This window comes from Rhineura floridana, chromosome 18, assembly GCF_030035675.1.
Source record: "Rhineura floridana isolate rRhiFlo1 chromosome 18, rRhiFlo1.hap2, whole genome shotgun sequence".
Classification (NCBI taxonomy): Eukaryota; Metazoa; Chordata; class Lepidosauria; order Squamata; family Rhineuridae; genus Rhineura; species Rhineura floridana.
This window is the reverse complement of record NC_084497.1, coordinates 21376181-21392598: the sequence shown is the minus strand read 5'-3', so window position 1 is coordinate 21392598 and position 16418 is coordinate 21376181. Positions and strand designations below refer to the sequence as shown.

The following is a 16418-nucleotide window of genomic DNA, read 5'->3' as shown; positions in this document are numbered from 1 at the left end:
GATATATGTTTTACAAACCATCACTGCATGTGGAAACCGCCCTGGTTGCGTCATTTTATTTCAGGGCTTCATTCCTGCAAAAACTCTGGTCAAGTGGGCTCCCAGCCAAACCCTCAAAATTGAAAAGAAGAAAAAAAAGGGAAGAGAGAAAGATTAGCTTGCCAGCAATTGTAAAACTCTGGAAAATCTTTCAAATATCCATACCCCATCGGCTGACCTTTCATATATCTGCTCCTTTTCCCTCTACACCAAGTGAGTTGAGAAGCCAGCAGACCCACAGACATAAAAACTGCAGCAGACTTGACACATATTGGAAGCAGCTCTTTAAAAAAAATATAGCACCCATTCAACGTTGTGAAGTTTCAAAAATGTAGACAACTGGTGGTTCTCAAACTTTTCCCTCCATGAGCCACTTGCAGATTGTTGAGGGTCTCGGTGGACCATTTAATGGTTGGTTGGTTTGCCTTTTGTAGCAATCATAATGCACTGAGCTAGGTGCTGTATGATTTTTAATTGCATTTTTACAGACACTTTAATGAACCTCGCACACCACTACAGACAGTTGAAGCGTATCAATGGAGCTGAGATTTCAGCTAAGAAACATTCCAACTTATATCTCACAATTTGAATTGCAAAGTCCCCCCCCAAATGCTTGCAGAACATCCAAGAGGGGGACACTTTCACTCTCCTACTACCTGTGCCAACCTTGGCCTGTAGTCATTCAGGCAGTGGTGGCCCCATTAGGACAAATGGGGCATGTCCCCACTAACCTCAGTTTGCTCTCAGCCAGCCCCACCTGCCTGTCTTCTTACCTACAACCAGTCCAGGGGGCGGCTCTGGCTGTCAGCTTCCTCCTCAATCTCAGCACTGCCATTGTAGAACTCAGCAGGGAGGAGGAGGATGGGGGAGCAAGCTAGAATGAGTTGGCTGTCAGCCAATCAATGGCTCAGATTGCACTTACTGTTGGCACCTCTGCCTTCCGCCCCACCATCCCCAATGGATGCCAGCCACCACTGCATTCAAACTTTAGATGATCTCAACGCATTTTCTCCCCTTTCACCACACGTCAATGTATTATAGACACACTGTATATACTAGGCACTTACCTCCTTTGCCAGCAGGCTGTTCTGCCAAACGTTTCGGCACAGACTCGGCACATCGGAATAAGTCTTTGCAGAGGACATTTGAGTGTCTTCCTTGGGGAAGGTGCCTGGCAAACCGGCACTGCGTTGAGACAATGGAAGCCTCTCGCGTCCAACGAAAGCCCTCATGGGAGACTGGAAAAGGAGAGTCACACAGTGAGTCGGGGGCCATTGCTTGGTTGGAGGCGGGGGTGGAGAGGAGGAAGCTGGCTGCCATTAAAGACATTATGGAATCTTCTCTCCTTCAGATTTCTGGTGCAGTGGTTAGAGCATCGGACTAGGACCTGGGAGGCAAGGGTTCAAATCCCCACTTGGCCATGAAGTTCACTGGGCGATCACCTTTAAGGTCAAAAGCCAAGTATACATCTCAACACTAGCAGCCCAGTGGGGAGGAGAGCCTGGCTGGAAGTCCAGAGTCTGTGAGTTCAAATCCCCACTCATGTCTCCTGGGTGCCAAGGGCCAGCTAAAGATCACCCCCACAGCGAGTGGCTCAAGGGCTACGTGCCGTGGGCAAACTGTATAGTCCCAAGGAGCCCAGTTGCCCCGCAGCTGGCAGTTGGCAGCTGGCAGTTGCGGCAAGCTGAGCAGGCCCTAGCCAGCTGTGGAGGACTAGCCTCAGAGGGAGGCAATGGGAAACCCCCTCTGAATACAGCTTACCATGAAATCCCTATTCGTAGGGTCGCCATAAGTCGCAATCGACTTTAAGGCAGTCCATTCCCCACATCTCATCACTAAGACAGCAACATCTTAACCCCATGTTTGGGGAAAGGCTGTAGCTCAGTGGTAAAGCCCCTGCTTTGCACACAGAAGGTCCCAGGTTCAATCCCCGATGGCATCTCCAAATAGGGCTGGGAAAGGCTCCCTGCCGGAAACCCTGGCGAGCCGCTGCCAGTCAGTGTAGACAATACTGAGCTAGATGGACCAATGATCTGACTCAGTATAAGGCCACTTCCTACGTTCCCATCCTCCCCACAAACAAATCCGAACAAATGCTCAACAAGCAGTGGCTGTCAACTAACCTCTGTGCAAAGTTGGCAAAAACATATTAGGATAAAGTCTGAACAAAAACATTACCTGGAACGGCCCGGAATATGTAACACAACCTCCTCTCTGTCTGTGTACAACCCCCCCCAAAAAATTTAAAGCATATTTTTAAATGATGATCAGGTGGGGAGGAGCGCAAAGGTAAATCAGAGAATATTTTTAGATATATTTTATAATTGTTATATTCTTTTTGTTTGATTTGGTATCTGATTTATTCTGTTTTATTGTTATGTATATTGTTAGAGATTTATTGTTCAGTGATGTTTACTTAAAACGTGAATTATTGTTTTTCTTTTTTAATTAGCAATTGTATCAAACGTGATTGTAAGTTGATTTTTATGTTGTAAACCGCCTAGAGAGCTTTGGCTATGGAGCGGTATACAAGTGTAATAATAATAATAATAATAATATATTGAATCTGTTTCCCGCCCTTCCTCCTGAAGGAGCCCAGGATGGCAAACAAAAACAATTTAACAAGAAGAAGAAGAAGCGGCATTCGAAAAACAATTTAAAACATTCTAAAAACAGTTGCAGATAAATCGATTCTAAGAAGCAATGTCTGAAGCACATTGCTCCCCTCCAAAGAGTCCCAGGAATGGTAGTTTGTTAAGAGTGATGGGAATTGTAGTTCTGTCGGAGGGGAGCTACAGTGCCCAAGATCCTTAGGGGAAAATATGCTTTGAATCTGCTCCGAATGTATGGTGTGTACAGCTGAACGAACCGAGAGAGAGAGAGAGAGAGAGAGAGAGAGCGCACATTCTTCTCTTTGAACATCCTATTCCTCTTCCCTCTCCACACTGACTCCTTTCTCAAAGCCAGTCCACTCCACAGAGTCAGTGTGATGGATGTGCCCAGGTGGCAATATGCCAGGGATCGTGATTCCCCTATTGCAGAAGTACTCATAAAAATCAATTTAAAAAATTGCAAAAGAAGGCCTTGCAGCATTTTGCAGATCATGCACCAGTGGGGGGGGGGAGAGAACATGCACTCATTTGCAAGATTGTCTGAAGCTTGTGGAAGGTTGATATCCACCTGTAAGCACCAACTCTTCTGCCTCAATGGAAGTCCAAAAAGTGCAAAGGTGTAAAACCCCAGGCAGACCTAATGCTGCTCAACCTCCTAACCATGGTTAGGAGATCAGGAATGCCCCCAGCAGCTCACACAGCCTTGCCTTTCCCACGTCACACACTCTGTTGGTCCTCTTCACTTTTCAAACCTAACCATGGTCAGCATTACCCCTGTGCCAAACCTAAAATTAACCACAGTTAGTTCAAAACCAGGTCTTGCAAACCTGGTTCGAATGCCAACTCTAGCTTGCAACTGAGGGTGGATAGAATTCAGAGCAAGGAACCATGGTTGAGTCTAAAAGGGGGGAGGATTTTGCACAAGAGGGAAGGATGGAGTGGAAGGCACACATAATGATACAGGGCTGTTCTGATCTCTTTTCTGCATGGTTCATAAATAGGAGGAAGGGAACCTCAGGCCCAGATGTGGAAAGCAGCCCTCCAGGATTCTTTATCTGGCCCTCTGGACTCTCCCCAGGCCATACTGCTCACCAGGGCTGTGGAGTTGGTACGCCAGACCTTCAACTCTGACTCCGACTCCTCTATTTTTCTACTGTCCAACTCCGACTCCTTCATAAATGGCAAATGTATATTAACTAGTAATAACAAATTTACTGTAGTAAAATGGTAGCACAAGGCATTTCATCACCACCATGTGAATCCAGAGCTTGGAAAAGTTACTTTTTAAACTACAACTCCCATCAGCCCCAGGGATTGGGTTCATGGGAGTTGTAGTTCAAAAAAGTAACTTTTCCAAGCTCTGGATTCACGTGGTGGTGATGAAATGCCTTGTGCTACCATTTTACTACAGTAAATTTGTTATTACTAGTTAATATACATTTGCCATTTATGAAGGAGTCAGAGTCGGAATCGGAGTCGGTACATTTCTACCGACTCCGACTCCAGCCAAAATTGCTCCCGACTCCGACTCTGAATCCACAGCCCTTCTGCTCCTCTTTTTCTACTCCCTTCTGTTTTTCCCAGCATTATGGTCTTTTCTTGGGAATCATGTTTTGTCATGATGTGTCCGAAGTATGATAACCTCAGTTTCATCATGTTAACTTTTGATGACAGTTCTGGTTTAATTTGTTCTAACACTCATCATCATCATCATATCATCATCATCATATCATCATCATCATATCATCTCCATCATATCATCTCCATCATCTCCATCATCTCCATCATCTCCATCATCTCCATCATCTCCATCATCTCCATCATCATCAGCAGCAGCAGCAGCTTTTATATGCAGCTTAATATTTCAAAAATTTCTAAGCAGTGTAAAATTGGCTTGGGAGGTACAATACGTTCATGCATTTTCGGGGCTCTTGCATTTGCAAAGCATGCTTCACAGCCACTTTGGGGTGCGGCAAGCTGGTTATTCCCATTTTACAGATGGGCAGGTGTGACTCGCCCATGCTGTACAACAGGTCCATGGACCATTTCCCCAGGTCTCCTTGATCAAATCTCACCTCTTTATGCATTGGAACTACACAGGCTCTGAACTCTGAAAATAGTTGGCCTTTGTTTGTTTGTTAGTCTTTTAAGGTGCCACAAAACTCCCTGTTGTTTTGTTTGTGTGTGTGTGTGTGCGCACGTATTTGCTGCAACAAAGTTAAACGCAGATGTCCCTCTGGGAACCGCCTGTGGAAATGAACACAGATGCACCCATCTACAGCAGAGATGACTAATTCACGGAGCACAGGCCACATCCGGCCCTTCCCAAAGATTTCATGTGGCCCACCCAAGACCCACTCACCCCAAAAACAGCACTGTTAAACAGTCAGCATCTTCCCACTTGCATGCAACCCTCTCTTTCCCCACAATTACTCTTGATTCTGCAGAGAGGCGTTCAGCTGGAAGAAACTGAGGAAAAGAAATGAGACTTAAAAGGGTAGAGATAATTCCAGGTGTTTAGATACCTGGAACTGCAATGCCAGCACTTAAAGCATTTGAGCTTACTCATGAAAAATGCGTACACCTCTGTCATTCTTTCTGTTATATATCTGCACTCCCCTTTTTGGCCCTTTCCTCATGGAGATAGTTTGGAACCCCATCCTTCCTTTCCAAGATCCATACTTGGAGCGCCTTATCAAAACTATGTGGTTAAATTTGTACCCCTTTGTACTGACGCTGATTTTAAGGATATGTTTATGTATGGTTCTTTGGACATTTTTGTATTTTTACATTTCTGTGTGGTTTTATGTATGCTTCGTATTTTTAAATGTATGTAATCTGCCTCGGGACCCGCATTCCGGCTGAGAGGCAGACAACAAAAATAAAATTATTATTATTATTTTAAAAAACCCTAACATCTAAAACAAAGGTGAGGAGTGAGATCCAGCTGAAATTGAAATTGATCCAGCTGGCAGCCTGGATCCTTATTCCCTCCACCACAGGCCACATTTGGCATGTGGGCAGAACTGCCCACCTATCAATCACCTGGCATCACAATGACGTCACGTGATGTGTTTTTGCCTATGCAGATGATTGGCTGACTGTTGGGTTTGTTGGGTGTCAAGGACCAGCTAAAGATCACCCCCATGGTGAGTGGTTCAGGGGCTATGTGTCCTGCCACCTGTGCAGCCATGGGCAAGCTGCAGAGTCCCAAAGAGCCCAGTTGCCCCCCAGGTGGCAGTTGCGGACAAGGAAGGGGCTGGCTTGTGCAGCTGTAGCAAGCTGAGCTGGCCCTAGCCAGCTGGGGAGGACTAGCCTCAGAGGGAGGCAATGGGAAACCCCCATAAGTTGGGATCAACTTGAAGGCAGTCCATTTCCATACATTACTCAAGGTGGCGGGCCAAAAGCCCACTGGAGCAACGAAGTCATGACTAAGCAGCAAAAAGCCACAAGGGAGACAACCCAAAGAGCCTCCTCGGTCGGTGAGCTCCACAGTTTGGGCATGGCCAAAGGCCCTCTCCCCTATTCCAGCCGGCCACATCTCTGCGCGTCAGCACACAGAGAAAAAGCAGTCCCTGAAGGGCTTGGGCTCAGTGGTCAAGCATCTGCCTTGCATGCAGAAGCATCTCCAGGCAGGGCTGGGAACGTTCCCTGCCTGAAACCCTGGCCAGCAGCTGCCAGTCTGTGTTGGCAATACTAAGCTTGGTGGACCAACACTCTGACTCAGTATAAGGCAGCTTCCTATGAAGTTCAGCATTGCTCAGTACTAGCTCAGTATTATCTACATGGACTGGCAGTGTCTGTCCAGGGTTTCAGGCAGGAGCTTTCCCCTGCTCTATCTGGAGATACCAGGGATTTAACCTGGGACCTTCTGCATGCCAGGCAGATGCTCTAAGGTCTTTCCCGAGCCAGACTGTACCCAATCAGCCAACAAGTCTCTCTCTCTCTCTCTGTGGCGTCTGCTGCCCTCCCTCACTGCCTTGGCACCCGCACCATGAGGAGGCAGGGACTGATTTACAGAAATGCACACTTGCTGCAGTGCTGGGTGGCGGGGCCCAGGGAACAAGCCACGCACTGAGTTATGGAAGGGAGAAAATCGATAACTTGGAAATAAATGAAGTGGCCGAGAAAGCCAACGGCTGGGCAACGGGCGGTCCCTCTCCAAGGAAAAAATGATTCACGAGCGGAGACATTGATTGCTGCAAATGCTGCCTAACTGCAGCAAAAAAAACAAAAGGCTTCACCTTTAAGGGGACTCAGTTCTACAAGAGGTCAGGCTTAGCATCCCGATGAAATTAATGAGTGGGACTCACTTAGGTCCATTCATTTCAATGAGTCTGTTCTGAGCAGGACTTAATTGGAGACAAGCTATTGATCCTTATTGCAAAACGGGGCAACTCTGCAGTAGACTCCTCCCAGTGCCACTGCCACACACACACCCCAAGGCCATCACTGGCCCAAATTTTCATGGGTGAACATTCCTGGTGTGAAAAAAAGGCACTCCGGGGCTGTGCAAATGTTTGCCAAACTTCCCTGCCCCTGCAACCTTGCCTTTGTATCCTTTCTTTCTTACATTAATACCCCACCTTTCCTCCAAGGACCTCAAGGGTTGCGTCCACTGTTTTTCCCCCTCCCCCATTTCATCCTCACAACAACAACCTGGCGTGGCAGGTTAAGGCGAAGAGATTGTGACAGGCAAGAGGGCACCTGGTGAGCTTCATGCCTGAGTGGGGATTCAAACCCTCGTCTCCCAGGTCCTAATCCAACACTCTAACCTTTATCACTGTTTCACCACTATTAATCTCAATAGCTGATGTGTGCTTCTTCTTTTTTTAAGAGATGCTGTTGCGCTCAGGTCCTGCTTGCGAGTTTCCCATAGGCATCTAGTTGGCCACTGTGAGAACAGGATGTTGGACTAGACAGGCCATTGGCCTGATCCAAGAGGGCTCTTCATGGTCACATGATCCAGCCAATCAGGAATCCTAGCATATCATGACACTGAATATAAAATAAAGAAGGACTAAAGCGAACTAACTATGGTCTCTGGAAGCCTGGGAGAACAAGACAGCCACAGCCATGCAACAGAAGCCCGTTATATTCATGGCTACCTTTGCCTCCACCGTTGGAGACTCTTGCCTCTGAATACCAGTTGTTGGGAATTTCAGGTGGGCAGAGTGCTGTTGCATTCAAGCTTACAGGCTTCCCATTGGTGTCTAGATGGCCACTGTGAGAACAGGATGCTGGACTAGATGGGCCAGCGGGCTCTTCTTATGATTTTAGGGAGATGATCTGGCCATTATTGATGTCCCAATAACGCCCAAGCTGGATTGCTGCAATGTTGTGATCCCCAATGTGGTACCTGTGGGCACCAAAAGGCCCACGGAGATCGACCATGATGCCCACCAGGCTCTCTAATCCCCTTTGCACTAGATCGTGACTTATAATGGTATGCGCTGGCTGGGGCTAATGGGAGTTGTAGTTCAAAAAAGTAACTTTTCCAAGCTCTGATAATGGCTGTGTAAGTTTCTCTCCATGCCTCCAGGCACTGCCCACATTCCCATGGTCTGCTAGCCGTCATGGCTATGTTACCTCCCACCACTTTCGGAGGAAGTTTGCCTCTGAATACCACTTGCTGGGGATTGTGAGTGGGGAGAGTGCTCTCACGCTCGGGTCTTGCTTGTGGGCTTCCCATAATGGGTATCAGGCTGGCCACTGTGAGAACGGGATGCTGGACTGGATGGGCCCACTTTGGCCTGATCCATCAGGGCTCTCCTCCTGTCTTATGATGGGAGTTTCACCACTGGCGCACCACTGTGGTGAAGGCCCTGTTCCAGGTTCCTACATGATAGGCCACACCCATCAACTTGACCACAAACATGCCCCCCACCCCTGTTGATCCGAGGGCTTGAGCTGGTTGCTGTGGGGAGAGGCATTCCAACAAATATGTTCAGTAATTTCTTTTAAAGGTTTCTGGAGTAATTATCCATCAATGCTTTAATATATATATTAATCTTCGATTGGTAGCCCAGCTACGTCCCTATGTGGACAGTGACGACCTCGCCTCAGTTGTTCATGCTCTGGTAACTTCTAGATTGGACTACTGCAACGTGCTCTACGTTGGGCTGCCCTTGAGGACTGTTTGGAAACTGCAGCTGGTCCAGAATGCAGCGGCCAGATTGTTGACGCGGACCAGAAGGTCCGCTCATATAACACCTGTTCTGGCCCGTCTGCACTGGCTTCCTATTTGTTTCCGGGCTAGATTCAAAGTGCTGGTTTTGACCTGTGGAGCCCTACACGGCATGGGACCGCAATGCCTGGTGGAACGCCTCTCCCAATATGAACCTGCCCGTGCACTGCGCTCGACATCTGGGGCCCTCCTCCGGGTGCCATCCCATCAAGAGGCTCGGAGGGTGGTGACTAGAGCTGGGGCCTTTTCAGTGGTGGCCCCCGAGCTGTGGAACGGTCTCCCTGATGGGGTGCGCCTGGCGCCGATGCTGCTGTCTTTTTGGCGCCAGGTGAAAACCTTTTTATACTCCCAGGCATTTTAAAGTGTATTTTAACAGCATTTCTGTATTTGGGATGTTGTTTGGTTCTTTTGTTGTTTGTTTGTTTTGTTTCTTGATTTATTGTATTTATATATTGTGCTTGTTTTTATCTTTTTGTACACTGCCCAGAGAGCCTTCGGGCTTAGGGCGGTATATAAATAAAATAAAATAAACATAAATATCGCCAAGCCAGATCAGAGTGAAGACAGTGCTTCCTGCTTTCAATCTGAATGAATGAAAGCTTTTGCCCCATGTCCGAGGACCCCTGAATTCTTGCTGACGTGTGGGGCCCTAGACAGTCCACAGAATCTTTATCTTTCTTACTGCCTCCAGAGCCACCCCCTGCCTTCAGAACATATTTGTATGGCTAGAATGGCTCCCCAGAAGGTAATCAAATCTAACAACCTGCCAGCAAAGTAGATTTGTTCGTATATAAGCCTCCCAAAAGATTAGCTTCTATACTCTTCTACAAGGCAAAAGCAAATTCAGGGGTGACATGTGTACTCCACAGTGACTCTGCACCAGCCTTAACCTCACAGACAACCCTTGGGAAAAGGGGCTGATGGGAATTGCCCTCCTTCATGGCGATTACAAAAGAGAGAGAGAGACTCAGAAAGGAAAAGAGGAAAAATGCATATAAAAGAGTAGGGAATTATTTAAAAACAGGTCAAACATAAGAAGCGCCCCACTGGATCAAACCAAAGGTGCATCTAATTGAGCATCTTGATTCCCACCGTGGCCAATCAGATGGCTTCAGGAAGCCCACAGGCAGGGCATGAAGGCAACAGCCTTTCCTCACTATTACTCATAAGAAGAGCCCTGCTGGATCAAACTAAAGGCCCGTCTAGTCCAGCATCCTGATTCCTGCAGTGGCCCAAATAGATGACTCTTTGAAAGTCCAAAAGAACGACATGACACATGAGGGCTGCAAACCTTCCCTGTTTCACCCGAGTGTTGGGTATTCCGCAGCAGACACTCTCTGGAAATGGAGGATCCATTTAGCCATTGCTGGGAACATCCGTTGCTAGAACCCTCTGCAAATTTATGTTAATTCCCTTTGAAAGCCATCTAAGCTCATGAGGCAATGAGTTCCAAAAGTTAATTATGTTGAATGCCTTTCTTTGCTCTTGCCCCCTCGCCCCACTTAGTCATCTTTCTCCCCTGAAAAAACATAAAATAAAATAAAAATCCCAGAGTAGCCTTTCCAAGCCTAGAGATATCCCTGGTCCATTATGGAGATGGCACATTGACCAGCATTCTGTAATGGAAAAATCCCTCAGTTTAGAGAGTTCTGTTCTGTGAATGTTTCTTTGTGAACACCTACACAAGGGTGTAGTCACCCACGGTCTTGGGGGGTCTTAGACCCTTTACTTTTTTGGGAGCAGGGTCCCAGCAGGGTCCCCATGACTCCAGCATCCTGTGAGCCTAACGGCATAAAAAGAGAGTGTCTTAGCCACTGAGAAGAATCTTCTATCATGCTTCCTTGACCTCTCCTGTAGCCTATCAGAGTGAAAGGAAGCGAGTCAGCCACTGAAAAGAATCTTCTCAGTAGTTAATGCTCTTCCCTTTCATGCTTATTGGCTCCTAGGGATGTCTATTGTGGGTGAAGGCATTAAGTAGGATCTCATTCTCAACCCCACAGCAAAAAAGGGGGAGGTGAGTGACTATGACTAACATGAAGGGACCTTGCACTTCTGAATTCGCCACTATACCACTGCACCTATACAACATACATTTAAAGCACATTCTCCCCACCCCAAGAATCCAGGGAACTGTAGTTTGTTAAGGGTGCTGAGAACTGTAGCTCTGTGAGAGGTAAACTCCTCCCTCCAAAAATTCTAAGAACTGTAGCTTACCTCTCACAGAACTATAATTCCCAGTACACTTAACAAACTACAGTTCCTAGGATTTAGGTGTGCACGTGCTTTAAATGTAAGGTGTGTATGCAGCCTTAGTGTGCGATGCTGCACTAGGTTTTACAAAAAAAGTGTAGCTTTTCCGTCTGAAACAATCCTGGGGAGAACCCCGGTCCATTTTGGAGATGGGACATTGACTAGAATTAGACACAGGGTTTTGTAATGCGTCAACTCCCAAGCTGAGAGTTGAAATGCGTGTGTGTGAGAGTGTGTGTGCGTGTGCGTGCGCGTGAGAGAGAGAGAGAGAGAGAGAGAGAGAGAGAGAGAGAGAGAGAGAGAGAGTGTTGTGCGTTTTGCAATGCCTCAAACAGCCCAGGGAATTATGCGGGATCCCCTTGCCATTGCTGTTGTAACTGCAGATAACTTCAAGGAGAGGGTTGGGGGGGGGGGAGAACCGTTTGCACTATAGCAGTTTCCCCAACCTGCAATGTTAGATTGCTCTCCTGCATTTCAATAGACACCCTGCTTCTTTCCAATGCAAGAGAAAGGATGGGGAAGGGAATACTAAGCAGATATTCTTGGAAGACCACCCTCCTCCTCCTCCTCTGGCTAAATGCTTTTGCTGCAAGAGAGGATGCCCTCTGATGCATAGCCCTTCTGCAGCAGGAAAGAGAAGGGGGGAGATATATCTGCAGTTTCTTCCCTTCCTGCCCCCAGAGTTCCGACTGCAGCAAGACTGCATCAGAATAAAGGAGAGAGACAGAAGAAATGCAACACAATGCATAAACCTGTGAAATCTGGGGTTTAATGGTGAGATTTTGCCATGCAAAATCAAACAAAAATGCAAAGCCTCAAATGGCCCCTAGACCCACCTATACAGATATGCACCCTTCCTCATCCACAGAAATAATGTTGGGGGGGGGGAGCAGCACAGATCTGAGAAACCGGCATGCAATTCAGCCATTCCTTTTACGGACCCAACCCTGCCTTAGGAAAATTCCAAGCAGTTCATATCAAAAGTTGAAGGGGATCTGTTCCATAAGAGCGAGGGTGTGGAAAGACTGGTCCCCAAAACTAATCCATTTCTGTAAAACAATGGCATTACTGCGATCACTGGGCTAGACAGCATATAGACATCTTACAGAATTATTATTATTATTAAAATCAAATTCATTGCCACTGCATTAAAGTCAGGTTGTCAGAAACTCTCTTGCTACACACACACACACACACACACACACACACACACACACACACACACACACACACACACACACACACACACACACACACACACACACACACACACACACACACACACACACACACACACACACACACACACACACACACACACACACACACACACACACACACACACACACACACACACACACACACACACACACACACACACACACACACACACACACACACACACACACACACACACACACACACACACACACACACACACACACACACACACACACACACACACACACACACACACACACACACACACACACACACACACACACACACACACACACACACACACACACAGAGTACCTGACTTCTCTTGGATGTGATGCTCTGTACCTCTGTCGTCCTCTCGCTGTGGAATGATGCTTGTTAAAAAGTTACAAGCCTCTGGTCAAGATGCAGAACCTGGAAGGAGTCACTGCGCCAACAGGATCCCTGGGAAGCTTAGAGCAGCCATTTAAAAGCGAGACAGAAAAGGGAAAGGGGGTGGATCAGTGGGGAGGACATTAAATATATTAAAGCTCTCACTTTGCAAAAATGTGTCTTCCTCTGGAAAGGCAAAAAAGTATCTCGCCTCAGAGACAACATTCTCCTTCCGCCAGTTTTCTGAAAGGCAGAGGCGAGAGGATTGTATTCTGCTAAATCCTACTCAGAGTAGACCCAGTGAAATGAATGATTCGAAGTTCATCATGTTCATTAATTGCAATGGATCTGCTATAAGGACAGCTGAGAAATTTGATTCAGTTTGCATGTTGAACCAAATCTATCAAAGCTGCACTTTCTGAAGCAATATGAGACCTGAAACATTCACACTCATCCAAATTTTGCAAGGCAGTTCGCCAGCCAATGTTTACAAAAATGCACGTTACGTGAAAATATGCATAAAAATGAATATATGTGAAAATAACACACAAAAATGCATGATGAGAAATTGCTTGCAAAAATGGGTACATTTTTAGTCAAAACTGCCCACCAAAAATGCATTTACCAGGAAACTTTGCACTAAAACGCAGGAGAGTTTTCGTGAGGATTTTTTTAAAAATTGCAAATTGCTGCAGAAATGTGGAGAACTGAATTTAAGATGGGGCAATTCAGAAATGGAGAGAATTGAAACTGACAGATCTTTCCATACCTACTACTAAATTAGTCCTGTTCAGGGTAAAACCCACTGAGATTAACAGACATGAGTCACTTATGCCTATTCATTTCAGGGGGTTTACTCTCAGTAGGACCAACATTGAAAACAACCCAAATTAGGATGCAATCCAATACGCACTTACCTGGGAGTATGCAAATAATGGCATTTACTTCTAAGTAGACATGTATTGGATTACCCTTAATCACAGTTTGATTGCAAGTGAGGAATCCTAACCCACCCACCCACCCACCTAACTTTCTACCTGAAAGGCACTTTTTGTGCACACAGAGAAATAAATAATGATTTGAAACATTTATAACCTGCCTTTTCTGCAGGTTACATGCCTGCAAAATGGCATATATTTAAAAATAATCCTCAAAAGCCAATAGAGGAATAGATACATGCTATGCAATAATAGTCAGTGGGTGATCTGTTTTAATTTTTGAGTGGTTTTTAATTGTTATTATAACTGTTATAAAGCGCTTTGATTTTTTTAAATGAAATTGTGGTCTACAAATATTTTTACAAATACAAGGAATTGAAAGGAAAGTGGCAACACCAGCATGTAATTCACACATAAGCCTTTGAATGGCATATTCATCTATTTGTTTGTTTATGAGCATTTCTAAATGGCTTAATATTTTAAAAAATCTCAAAGCGGTGTACAAAAACACCTGTTCCTGTTTTGTAAGCTCACCTCGCAGGATTTCATCTTCCGTATTCTGAACCTGGTGACTTTTTAAACACTACTGTTGTTCTGTCTTGTGTTACAATTGTTCCTGTAGATACAAAATCGATACATAATTTAAATGTTAAAACAACCCAGTATCTTTAAAAAACAGGCATTGGACATAAAAAACCCAGTAAATTATAAAAACAGATGAAGAAGAGGGACTTAGTAATAGCAGGGGTCCAATTTCACGGGTCAGGAAAATCTGAGCAACAATGTTAGTCTTTACAAGATGTCTGAAGTGACTCATGTATGGCAGAGGAAGGCCATCCCACAGTGCAAGGGCAAGGACAGAAAAATGCTCATTTTCTGGTCCCTGCCTTGTGATCGTTTGTAAGATGCAATGCCCATATAGGTAAAATTTCCCCATAGGATCTAAGCTAGGTGTGGGAAACCTTTGGCCCTCCAAATGTTGATGAACTACAGCCTCCATGGGAAGGAAATTCTGCTCTCATCCTCCACTCCATCCAACCAGAGGCTTGTGCATTCCACAAAGCCTGGGGGCCATCACAAATAAGGCCCTTTCACACACCAGCGCTCCCAGAACTTTGCAGGGCAGCGGAAGTGTGATTAAGGCCTCCTCTGGTGTTCTGCTGCTGCTGCTGCTTAATAGCGAATCAAGGCCAGGATAAGACCCTGTTATCACCACTCTGGAGTTCTCAGTGCCTGGGCAGGCTTTTACGTGAGGACGCCCTCGTTCAGATATTTGAATGTCTGAATTGCTCAACCTACAGTGCTTGAAGTAACATCCTACTGGATCAGATTAGATCAATAACTTGTCTAATCCAACGCAAAGCCTGGGAAGGGGCCTTAACTCCAAAGTACAGCATGTGCTTTGCATGCAGAAGGTCCCAGATTCAATCCCCAACATCTCCAGGTACAGAGTCACTGCCAGCCAGTGTAGACAATACTGAGCTGATGGACCGAAGGTCTGATTCAGTATAAGGCAACTTCCTGTGATTTTTAGAAGTATCCCTAACTCAGTTGCAGAGCATACACAAGGTCCCAGGTTCAATCCCCGGCATCAGGCCTGAGCAAGCCTGATACCCTGGACAGCTGCTGCCAGTCAGTGTAAACAACACTGAGCTAAATAGATCAATGATCTGACTCTGTATAAAGCAGCCTCCTATGCTATCTACATTTTCTTCCTCCTTTTTAATCCTGTTATCTAACACCATCCCCCCCCCTCCCATTCAAGTGTGGCCTTTCTGATGTGAAAACCTCCAACAATGTGCCAAGGCAGGGCCTTTTACTCAGGTAGGCTGCCAAATTTCCCCCCCATCCCCTCTCGCTCCTGTGCCTGTAACAGGAGCTCAGTTTGCCAACATCCACGAGTGATAAGATTTATCTCCATGTGGCATTTCTCTCCACCTGCTGATGTTTGCAAACCAGGCCATTAAAGGCATAGGAGTAGGCCAGGCCACCACCACCCTTTGGTCAGTTGGCAATCCAGATTTAATGTCTGCCACAAATACAGGGGGTTTTTTTGGAAGGGGGGACCATGCTACTAGCAGCAGCCAGTAATGTTTTGAAACAAATGCTGATGAAAATTAAAGAGGAAAGCACAAAAGCAGGACTACAGCTAAACGTCAAAAAGACTAAAGTAATGACAACAGAAGGTTTATTATACAGCCACGAGAGTGGCTGTATACTATAGCCAGTGTGGATTTTTCTCATTCCGCAATGTTAACTTGAAAATACCCCCATGCCATTCAGATGCTTTCCATAAACCCATTTCAAAACAAAACCTTACAAAACTTATAGTCCTGAACTCAGAAACGCTTGCTTAACAACCCTGTCAACTTTCATGGTGATACACAAAACAGCCAGAGAGAACAGAGAGTTAGAAGTCTAAAAAGAGAAGAGGAAAACCCAGAGCCCTTTTGGACTTTTTTCTCTGAGTTCTCATAATCTGTTGAAATTCATTAAAAATCAACTATGTTCACAGAGTACCTGTAATCCTAATACTGACCTTGCTCCATACTCTGACCTTCATTTTCTGTGCTGTAAAAGGTAAAAAAATGCCTGTCTGATTTTTAATTAATTTAACAAATTTTGGCGGGAAACCCTATTATGTCGGGCATGCTCAGTAAGAACCAACTGTCAGAGTTCTAAAAGCCTCACAGCTGCTTGGCTTATCAGGGGGCCACACCCACACCTGACCTTTATTTCACTTTAGACAATCATGGCTTCCCCCAAAGAATCCTGGGAAGCAAGGCCGCATTATGACTT

The 16418-nt window shown here is 45.8% G+C and overlaps 1 long non-coding RNA gene across 1 annotated transcript; it reads right to left on the bottom strand.

The window, feature by feature from the left end:
* Window positions 1-11924: 11924 nt before the first annotated feature.
* LOC133372655 (uncharacterized) lies at window positions 11925-16252 on the bottom strand. The gene is made up of 4 exons (XR_009759523.1): window positions 16159-16252; window positions 14154-14235; window positions 12625-12761; window positions 11925-12137 (listed from the first exon to the last, which is right to left on the bottom strand). It is a non-coding gene; the product is annotated as an uncharacterized LOC133372655 (long non-coding RNA).
* Window positions 16253-16418: the final 166 nt, after the last annotated feature.